Below are 11,734 nucleotides of genomic sequence, written 5' to 3'. Positions count from 1 at the left end.
GTTTCTGCGTAACAACACGCTTTCTTCACTTGATGAGAATTTGTTGAAGAAAACCAGTGAGCTGACTCAACTATATCTGGAGAACAACCAGCTTACTTCATTAGAAGGACATTTGTTGAAGGAAACCAGTAAACTGACTGTCCTAAATCTGAGTAACAACCAGCTTACTTCATTAGATGCGAATTTGTTGAAGGAAACCAGAGAGTTGACTCACCTGTATCTGCATAACAACCAGCTTACTTCATTAGATGGACATTTGTTGAAGGAAACCAGTAAACTGACTGTCTTAAATCTGAGTAACAACCAGCATACTTCATTAGATGCGAATTTATTGACGAAAGGCAGTGAGCTAACTCAACTGTATCTGCATAACAACCAGCTTACTTCATTAGATGCGAATATTTTGAAAGAAACCAGTAAGCTGACTCACCTGTATCTGCATACAAACATGTTGCAAACTCTGCCAGTGCAATTTTTTCATGAACTGTCTGATTTATGGCAACTCGTGGTGAACGAAAATAAGTGGAGTAATGTAGGATATAATTTATTTTGGGATATGGGGAATTTGATTTATCTTAATTTAGGTTACAACTATCTTACACATTTGAATCCAAGAGTATTTGCGGGATTGAACAAATTAGAATTGTTGTATTTGAACAATAATCAAATTTACGAATTAGATCTTCACATATTTAAAGATACAATAAACATTCGTTCTCTAGATTTGTCTGGAAACCAGTTAACAAACATTCCCAATATTAAAAACCTGAATCAACTTACCCTAATCAGCTTACAAGAAAACAGATTGACTATGATAGATAAGCATACATTTATTGGTGTTTCAAATCAGACAGAAATAATTGTAAACCAAACAGAAGTTTGTGAATGTTATGTACCAAGTGATATTAATTGTAGCGCTCTTGATGTGCGATCCCCATATTTGACATGCGATAGATTGCTGTCAGATAGAGGATTGTTGTTCATGATGTGGCTTATTGGGTTGAATGCTTTGGGTGGAAATGTGTTTGTGTTGATCCGTACAAAAACAGGAAATGAAATGAAAATAATTCAAACTTTCTTGCTTAACAATCTGGCAATGTCTGATTTACTTATGGGCATCTATATGATAATCATTGCATCTGCTGATATTTACTTTAGCGAATATTTCCCGATGCAAGCCGAAACCTGGAGATCTAGTATTACCTGCAAAATTGCCGGTGCAATATCAATACTATCGAGTGAAGCCTCTGTGTTCATTGTGACTTTGATAAGTATTGACAGATTCACTAACATTCGATTTCCTTTTTCTCGTCGTAAGTTGAGAAGAACATCATCAGCTCAGCTGTAATAATTACATTAATATGGCTGGTCGCCTTTTCAATAGCGACTATTCCGTCTGTTTTAGTTGAAGAAAGTTACAAATTCTATGACAACTCTCACGTATGCATTGCTCTTCCTCTGGTTCAAGTTGAGTTTTTCGATAAGAACATTACAGCGGAAACTATTTCTAGGAGGGATGAGATTTATAGCAACTATTCTTACAGTGTTCCCTGGTCCTATAAGAAGCCTGTGGTCAAGTCCGAATCTCTCGGTCATGTTCCGGGATTGTATTATTCATCAGCAGTGTTTCTAGGTCTTAACGGCATCTGCTACCTTGTCATACTGCTGTGCTATGTAGAAATTGTAAGATCTGTCCACAAGTCATCGAAACGCGTCGGAATAAACAAAGATATACAAGAACAGAATAACAGAATGAACGCCAAGGTTGCAGCTATAGTTCTTACAGACTTCTTTTGTTGGGCGCCGATAATTGTACTCGGGATTTTTGTGCAAGTTGGTGTACTGTCCTTACCCCCTTCTGTATTCGCTTGGACTGTGACAATTATTTTACCCATAAATTCAGCAATTAATCCATATCTTTATACCATCGTGGATGTTATTCGTAATCGACGTAAGCAGGCACACATCAAGTCTGCAATCAATCTGCAGGAAACAGCGCAAAGACAGACACCTAACATGCCTAATACTTAATGTAGCCAGCTACAAGCCATCTCTTGCAATCAGCCAATACAGAGTATAGAAAACACAACTAATGTAGAGATGGAGATACGCATGTAGCCATAAAATGTCAAATCTAAATAACGTATGTACATGTTATTTAATACGATCTCACATAACCAAATAAATACCGATAGAGACGAGTACTAAATTTGCCTTAAGAAACCGTCATTTTTTTCTTCACAGGAGCGGCTCAGTTCTTAGCGACAGCTATGATGGTTGAAATCAGTCCTTACCTGATCCCTCTGACTAGGAAAAATGATACTAGTAATATATTCATCATCATTATTTTTACGACTGGTCCTCAAAGTCTGTGATATCTGGGAATTACCCACAGAATTCTTACTAAAAGATCTTTGGAATTACCTAATCTACACGCAAAAAGTGATTATAACCATAAATTGATCGTAAATGTTTTATTGCTCTCTTGACAAACAATTTTTATTGGGGCCGTTATTGCGTATTCCTCACATCATCCCAAATTAACTCAAATTCACCAGCAACCATTGGCTCAGTAGAAACACGCTGATATAAACAAATCACACAGTCACATGTGAATTAACATGCATATCTAAAATCGTTTGTTTGTAGCATCAAGTGCTGATATATACATAATGAATGATTCTTTGAACTAGAGCTTGCAGATACGTCAAAGGTCAACCAAGATGGAAAACAAAAGCAGTTTTATTATCAAAACCCCTTTCGTTAAGTGCTCTAGATGGGGCTTTGTTTAATGAGACCAGTAAGCTAGTTAATCTATATCTATATGACAACCTCCTGACCACTTTGCCAAGAGGGTTGTTAAGGCCCTGTATCCATAGGCTGTTCCCCTGTGGCGTGTGACCTTGTTCCTTGTTCACTTGTTCCCATGTGACCTGCCACACAGACAACGAACCTTTGTTTTGCTTAGTGGCCGTAAGCAAAACAAAGGTTCGTTGTCTGTGTGGCAGCAGGTCACATGGGAACAAGTGAACACGGAACAAGGGCACACGCCACAAGGGAACAGCCTATGGATACTGAGCCTTAGGCCTCATATCCATAGGTTGTTCCCTTGTGGCGTGTGCCCTTGTTCCGTGTTTACTTTTTCCCATGTGACCTGCCACACAGACAACCTATGGATACGGTCACTAAGCAAAACAAAGGTTCGTTGTCTGTGTGGCAGGTCACATGGGAAAAAGTGAACAAGGGCACACGCCACAAGGGAACAGCCTATGGATACGAGGCCTTAAATGGTCCATAAACCTTGAAATGTTGTGGCTTACGGGAAATCAGATAAGTTCACTAGAGGGGGATTTGTTTAATGAGACCAGTAAACTCCTGATCCACATGGCTTCTCGGATTTTCTAGTGAACTGATTTGAGTCTTTGTCTATAATTTTAGCCCCCTCCCAGTTGATAACGTGGTTTTCTTGTGCGATATGGTCTGTTTATGGCGGATTTGTTTTGTACTGTAAGGGATTCTTTTCTTTTTGCTCTGGTGTAAGTTCTGCTCTTTACTTTCTCTGCGTCTTTCTGATGTTCTTTTAATCTGGTTCCGAATGCTCTTCCTGTTTCACCGATAAAAGTTTTGTCACATCCCTTGCAGTCTACACTATAGACAACTTCGCAAGTCTTGTTGGATTCAATTTTGTCTTTTGGATGGACAAGCAAGTTCCTAAGCGTGTTATGGGGCCTCTTAGCGGTGGCAATACGGTGTTTCCAGAAGATGCGTTGCAGTTTTTCTGAGAGTTCTTCTATGTATGGTAGTACAACCATACCTTTCGACGGGTCATTGTCATTTTTCTTTGGTTTCCTTCTTTGATTTGTTTGACATTTGATGTTTTACTTTGTCAAATGACCATCTGGGATAACCACAGTTTGTTAACGCTTTCTTAATTCTTTCTTCTTCCTCTTTCTTATCTTCCTCTTCAGTTACTACATTCTGCATTCTATCTAGTAGTGTCCGGGTTACGCCCAGTTTCTGATGTAAAGAAAAGAATCCCTTACAGAACAAAACAAATCCGCCATAACAGACCATATCGCACAAGAAAACCACGTTATCAACTGGGAGGGGGCTAAAATTATAGACAGACTCAAATCAGTTCACTAGAAAAATCCGAGAAGCCATGTGGATCAGGAGGAGGGGCGACAAAACCATGAATCGAGACATTGGGATGTATTCTCTAGATCACGTCTACGACTCGCTGCTAAACCAATCAAGAACCTGTGGGAATGAGACTACCAAGTCCCACGGCGAGAAATGCAGTGAGCCTGGACATCTGTGATCAAGATGACACAACCGGTCATCGAAAGCTCAGAAAGTGAGTACTATTTTACTGGATTTGCCTACCAAAAAATCATTAATCGTTTGAAACAAGGTAATTAACGCTATTTCCGAGTAGCAGTGAATACCGATTATAAACTACAGACTCTAACAATAAAATGAATGCAATTGCAATTTCGCTTTTTAGAAAAAAAATAAAAGAGATCATGGCAACAATGTTATGCAATCAGTGGAATCAGTAACATCTGGGCTAACAGAAAAAACTTTACTTGGTTTATTTACTAGTTCGGGCTCAAACACTATGCTCAATTAACCAAATCGTCCAGAAAATGAGTTGGGTCACCTTTGACCTTTTCGCGCATATCAAGCTTGCATCGCGTAAAATTTACTTTCATGATTAGCATTTGTATTTTTACTTTTCAGACAAAAATAAAAGGGGTCATGGCGTAAATGTGACATGTTTTGTGAAATGTAGAAGTCACACAATAATATGAATTAAACTCACAATTTCAAAAGTACTACAAACAATTCCTAGGTAATGATATACATGTTTTAAGCCTTCATAAATGTCATTATTGCTTTGTAAGATAGGTATCAATATTTCCAAGTAGCAGTGAATACTGATTGTAAATAATTGAATACCTGAATTCAAAACCCACCCAAGTCCATGGGAAGTGATTTTGAGAAAAAAACCTGTGTATCATTTTAATTCCTTCAGTTAGATTTACCTGGTCAATATGGAAAGTTTTACGGGCAAATGAGTGGGTTAAACTGTATTAGGTATGACGATAAGCATATCAGGGACTTCGTGGGGTTCATTTTAAATTTTGGACTTAGGTGGTTTTTTGAATCATATACAAAGACAACAATGTTAGAATGAGATTACCACTAGTAAGATAATACAAAATAAAGCACACAGGTATGTATAATGTTGATAAGCATTCTGCCATGTAAAATAAACCACACACTTTCCTTTATTAAACCTTTTTTTTCTCCAAAAGTCACTCTCCAGCAATGAATGTGTTACAAGTGGACTTTTATACATACTGGATTTCAATCAATGTGTTACAAGACTCAAATCATGGACTTGGGTGGTTCTTTCATACATGCTCAATAGACACAGAGGATGAATTTGAGTTATCCTTTCATACATATGACAGGCCTGTGTATAGCAACAATTTCTCATGCTTAACTCAATTTGGCCAAAGTATGGACTTGGGTGGGTTTTGTATTCATATATTCAATTACAAAATGTGTTTGTGAAATGTAGTGGTCTACTAGTGCGGTAAAATGTTTTGTGAAGTGTAGAAGTCAAGTTCCAAAAATACTACAAACAGTACATAGGTAATGATATACTTGTTTTTAGGCTCCATTAATGTCCTGATTGCTTTATAAGCATGATAAGGTAATTAAGTAATCAAGTAGCAGTGACAGTGATTATAAACTATAATGTAAATACTATTACAAACGTTTGTGAAATAAAGCGGTCTATGTTACACATGCACAATTAATAGCTGTTGTAAATTGTGGTTTAAATAAATATAACCGTTCAATTAATTGTGTGTAAACTGTGTAAAAGTTTGTACGTGACTTTTTAGCGTCTAAAGTGCCGAGTTCGATGGAATCTAGCTAAATCTATGAGTGTCAACTTCTGCTGCATCACCCCGTCTGAATGATAGAATTCTATTTAAAAATTTGGAATTCTAATAGATATATGTAGAGCAAACTACGATTTATCGGCATTTAAAAGAGATGTTGATTGAGCAAGGTAAAGAATCTAGTAGGCTATAAAAATGACAATTAACTACATGTAAACCAGCCGCAAATCTTAAAATCATCATGCTGCCCACGTGATTTTCCGGGAATCCCGGCCACGTCACTGCAACTTCAGTGTGACCTCAAACTTTTTGGTTCATTGGTGATTTACTCTAACACCGTAGTCAATATTGTGCGATTTTCTTTACCTTCTTATAAAATCAATAATTCATGCCGGGAGCCTAATATCTTTATATCTGATTAGTGAAGATTGATATTCTTTTCACACGAGGACATGAATGCAAACACACAGACAAATACGGCGCCATAATGCAAGATCACGTGATGTGTCACATGTTTTGAGACTGCAAATACTCACTTGCATTTCATATCTGATTCCAGTCATGTATTTCCTTCGTATTGTTGACAGTTAGTCCTAATTTCGACATTACTTCAGCAAAAAGGCATTCTCTTATCAAATTAGAAGACTTTCATGGAAAAACAATCACTGCTGCCTGACGGGATCATAGTAGTGGACTTCATTTCTGCCCGTCGTGACCGTGATAGAGAGCGTTTTTACTCTCTTCAACAGGTACGATTCACTAAACTTACGACACCTTTATGTGGTGACCTCAGTCACATAAAAAGTCCGGACATGTTATTTATTTTGCTTGGCCTTATACCATGCAGATATAAAGGAGACACTTTTGTGCAGGATCGTAAATGGAGAAATAGCCAAAAATCAGCATGGGGGTGATTTTTTCACAATTTGGGTTTGTTGCAAATTTGTGATGTTATTAATGTTTAAAATATTGTCTGCGAGTTTCAGACTGGAATATAACTGACATCTTGTATTTTTGCGACATTTTTCAAGGTAATTCCTACTCTCAACATTGTCAATAACATTTTTAAAGGCCAATATCTCAATTTCCAATTTTATAATACCATAACTTACGAACTCAATATCTTTGCTTAGGAATGTCCGATTGCATTGGGCAAAACGGCGTTGTGGAGCATTTATTTATGATAATATTATGAAAAAACCTAAAAATAATTGATAACCTGCCCAAAAGTGTCTCCTTTTGACATGGCACGTCACATATGTGACATGATCAAGGGGAATGAGTCACATGTCGGCCCAGGTCAAAAATGAGTTTTACACATGTTTCCACAGAGGACATTTAGAGCTTTCAGAAACTGAAAACCCCATATTGATACGACTTTTCTTTCTGAATTTACATCAATTTATCAATCACTGAAAACAATATAAAACAAAAGAATTTTAAAACTTTCTTTGCCCTATCTCAAAATCAATATTAGCGATGGCCTTGATAAAATGGTTACCTATATCACTATTATATCCAATTATATCATGCAGATAAAGCCTTGATAAGATGCTTATTTATACCAGTGAAGATGTTTATACATATGAAAACAGTGTAATATGGACATCTATCATAGGCCTATACTTTCACATACACAACACGGAGTTGAGAACATTAAATGCCCAAATTTGTCATTATTATTTATTCTTATCTCGATTTAAAAAAATTGTGACACCCCCTTCCGCACACAAAGAGCCAAAATTAATTATTACAAAAAGGTCAAGAAATGTGTTTGCTTACGACAAGGTGAGCAAATTTCACAAAAATAGTTACAAGCCCTTAATAATTTTATAACCCCCGTTTTCTAAAAATTCTATGAGCCCCGTATATTCATGACCCCTCTTCCAAAAAATATAACAGCCCCTAACATTATTACATAGCAAATAATCATTCAAGACAAATTACGTAGAATATCATCAAAAAATGTCTTTAATATTTATAACCAAATGATCAGGTTTACAATGTTGAAGCAGAATACAATAGATTGAACAAATGTGAAAGACAAAGAAGTGTTGTATTATTATACAGGTATCTATGTTATTGGACTATTCCAGTTGAAATCCATACACCCCCGATAACATACATGACCTTCTACAGAGGGAGTATGAATTTTCAAATGAGGTTCCCAGAATGGGTGACACCATTTGAAATCTAAACCCCCTGTGTGAGAATTTAAGGTTGTCTTCCATAAGGGGTGTATGGATTTCAACTAGCATAGCCCATAGGTATTTGCAAGCAACCAATTGGTTTACCCCCTCTTACTCTATAAAGCGGACGTTAGGTGTGAATCAACTGTGCTTAGTAGTATGTCAGTAGACACCCACAGCAGCTGATAGGTGTATCCCATCATGCTCTGCTGTACCATAACAAAACTGTTTGTGCCATAGAAAGTGTACACAAAATCCCTCACTTCTACTTTCAATTGCTCGCTTATATCAGGGGAGCATAAACTTTTGTTTGAAAAAATATGATCTCTAAAGTATTGTGAAACTATCCATATCTCTCAATATCTAAGCGGCCCTTGTTTATATTTTTGTATACATTTGCTATGGAGCAAGTAGATATACTGCAATGCATGATGGGATACTCCCTTTAGCTGCTGTGGTAGACACCTATTTGCCTCTTGACATAAGGAATATGTGCACTTACATTTTATCTCGGACTTCTGCTTCTCTATTTGTGAAACAGTTGAATGAGTTAATTGTGTACATTCATATTGAAAGGATGCACTTGTCCGCTGCTACATGCATCTCTTTTACATAATAGCTAGGAACAAATAACAGACTCATCTCAAGTGGAGGTCACTTCAAATTGTTCCTAAGCCACATGGTTAAGAAAATTTTGAATGTTTTCTGTATGGATGGACACAATTTACCAGATGGGGCCAAGACAGGGAATCAAACCCAGGACCTCTGTATTCCAGAGCAAATCTCTTACCACTAGGCCAGCAACAGATGATCTGCTAAGGTTGTGATTTTAATCTGACATAACATAGAATTCCATCTGCAAGCATTATATGCCTCAAAATGAGTGGTTTTTTTGTTGTTGAAAGAGACAAAAGGCAGGTGACCTCCACAAAAACATTACAACAGATTGGTCTTACAATAATACATGTTTAGATAGCCACCTGTATCAGTAATATAGTTGCAAAAACAAATGTTTTTGTAGCTGGCGCCTGCATTTTGTCTCTTCATCCAAAATACACTCATTAAGAGACATGTTCTTGTTGGTGTTAATTTATGGTACGACATAGGTACCTATCGAACATTTGTAAGCATAGTATGATGTAACCTAATGTGCGCTAATAAGTGAAGAAAACTATGACAATCAGGTGTTCAAAGAAAATCTGTTGTCTATACAAAACCGTATGAGGTACATTATCTTGCCGATTTGCCACGTCTTGTGACATTTTATCAAAATATTACGGGTTGTTGAAGCAAAGACATAACTAGTTGCAAGCCCAGGCCATTGCCACATCATATTCCCACCCCTACTGGAGGAAGGGTCTAAAAGTTCTCCTAAACAGATTATGATTTACTTCAAATATTGGAAAGACTGTATCTTTTTGGCAATAGGTGTAGAGGTATTGAAGAGTTCCAATGCAAAAGCTGATAAACACCATTTTTAAACTTTTTAAGTTAAAGAAGTATTTCGTGATCCTAGCATCCTCTTTTATGACATTTTTTCAGTAGATATCCATGAAAAAAGCTTATTCCCAAAATTTCAGTTGATTCCAATTTAGCATTTGGGAGTTATGCATGATTATGTGTATAACACTGCCCCATACCACTGTGTTGTAATTTTGTTCTGGTATACCAAAACGTAATTCAAATTTGATATTTTTGCTAAACGAATTAATCTGCAAGAAATTTTTTGTAGATAAACATTATGTAGCCAGAGGTTTCCAATGGTATAAAAATCTCAATTTTTAGACAAGTGGAGGGACGAGGCTGTGGATCACGAAATGCCCCTTTGAAAGGCCATCAACATTTTTAAAAATTCCAAGGTATTTTTTGAAACTATGCTTAAAAGTAGAATATATTTTTGTATCATTTTCTTTTCATTTGACCAGCTTTATCTCACGTTGAGAAAAAAATGGATCTAATAACAGTTTTTGCATCAAAACTCTTTGAAGTGGGCTATTCCTGTTGAAATGTATATGCCATATCTACCACACAAGGGGTGTGAATTTCAAATGAGATTACCATAATGGGCGACTCATACTACCCCCCTCCCTGTGTGGGAGATTAAGGACATGTCTTCCACAGTGGGTGTATGGATTTCAACTGGAATAGCCGCTGTAGTGAAAGACCAAATTTTGAGATCGAATTTGGACAAACTTGAAACAATTGTGTACAAACAACTTCGATGTGATAATTATCTATTGCTCCTTTTATAATTATTTTAAGTTTTCACTTTGTACTTGGGTACAATTGCTATTCTGCATTACATACCTTTATTTGATATTACCATTAGATTTAAGTCATGCCATCCAAGCAAACACAAAATGTTTTTAAATCATTAGCAAAAGGTTAAGTATAACAAAGTTTTGAAATGTCAGGTTATATCAAGGGTATTAAAGGGTAGAAAATGTTTTAATAATATAAAAAAAAGCATATTTAAAACTTACTGTAAAACATTCTAAAATTACCTAATTTAAGTGCTGACAAAAAAAATGTTTGCAAACAATATTGTGCAATAACATTTTCACATTTAAAAAATGTTGTTGGAGTGTTTATCCTACAAAGTGCTTTAAAACATGTATATAACCCAACATTTGTGTTTTGACCGAAAGCTAAAAGAAACAAACAAAAAAAAAGTTGAAAAAAAGAACATTTGTGTGTTGCTGGGAAGCTTGTATGTCTGACATTAATTTGATTCAATTTACCCAAAGAAGCTGTCTTACACTTCCCACAATGCATTTCTTTTCTGTACTGATTTGCTATTCAGTGTAACATGGGTCGATAGTGACAAAAATACCTCAATTAACAGAGCTCATCCATATCTTACAATGTATTTCTCATCATCACTATTGACCCATGCTGCACTGAATAGCATACAGGGAAAAATGCATTGTCGGAATGTGTAGCTCTTCTTATATATGACTGAATCCGAGCACATTCTAATTAACTGCAAAATCCAGAATCATTTATTATTATTGCCAAGATTATTGGTAAAAACTGTGTTACTTAGATATTAGGTTTTGCATTCACAATTCCACATGATTTTCTTGTGATGAAAAAAGAATGTACCCCGAAAACGTGACCTTTTAAAATGGTATTGTCATATAGTTACTCATTATATTTTCAGTTGACATAGATATGGGTATAGATGATTGATTAAGTAAAACTTTTCCATTTTTACTAGCTAAATTAAAAAACACATTATTCCCACATAATCGTTTACAAATTCACTATATACATGTATTTCATAAGGCGACTTTCAAACAAAACCTGCTCTACGGGCCAGACCGCCCATGATGTTGCTGCATTTTTGGGATTTATTTTTCAGCTACTTGCATGTGAAACCAGTAGTTTTGGCTGAAATGGATAGATTTTCATCGCAAATTTTTTTCACACTTCTCTCAAATTTTTCAAACTTTCTGTGATTTTTTAGGGTCATTTAGCTTCTTCCAGAAAAAAATTAATCCTGAAAGTACATCTGCCCGTAGAACAGGGTGTCATTGTTTTTTGTCACCTAAAGGCAAACTTGTTCTGCATATTGGGAGAAAAATGATGTATTATGTATACCAATATTGAAAAAAATCACTAAAA

Source organism: Amphiura filiformis, chromosome 2 (assembly GCF_039555335.1).
Source record: "Amphiura filiformis chromosome 2, Afil_fr2py, whole genome shotgun sequence".
Taxonomy (NCBI): Eukaryota; Metazoa; Echinodermata; class Ophiuroidea; order Amphilepidida; family Amphiuridae; genus Amphiura; species Amphiura filiformis.
The sequence above is the reverse complement of the archived record's forward strand: the minus strand, read 5'-3'. Positions refer to the sequence as shown.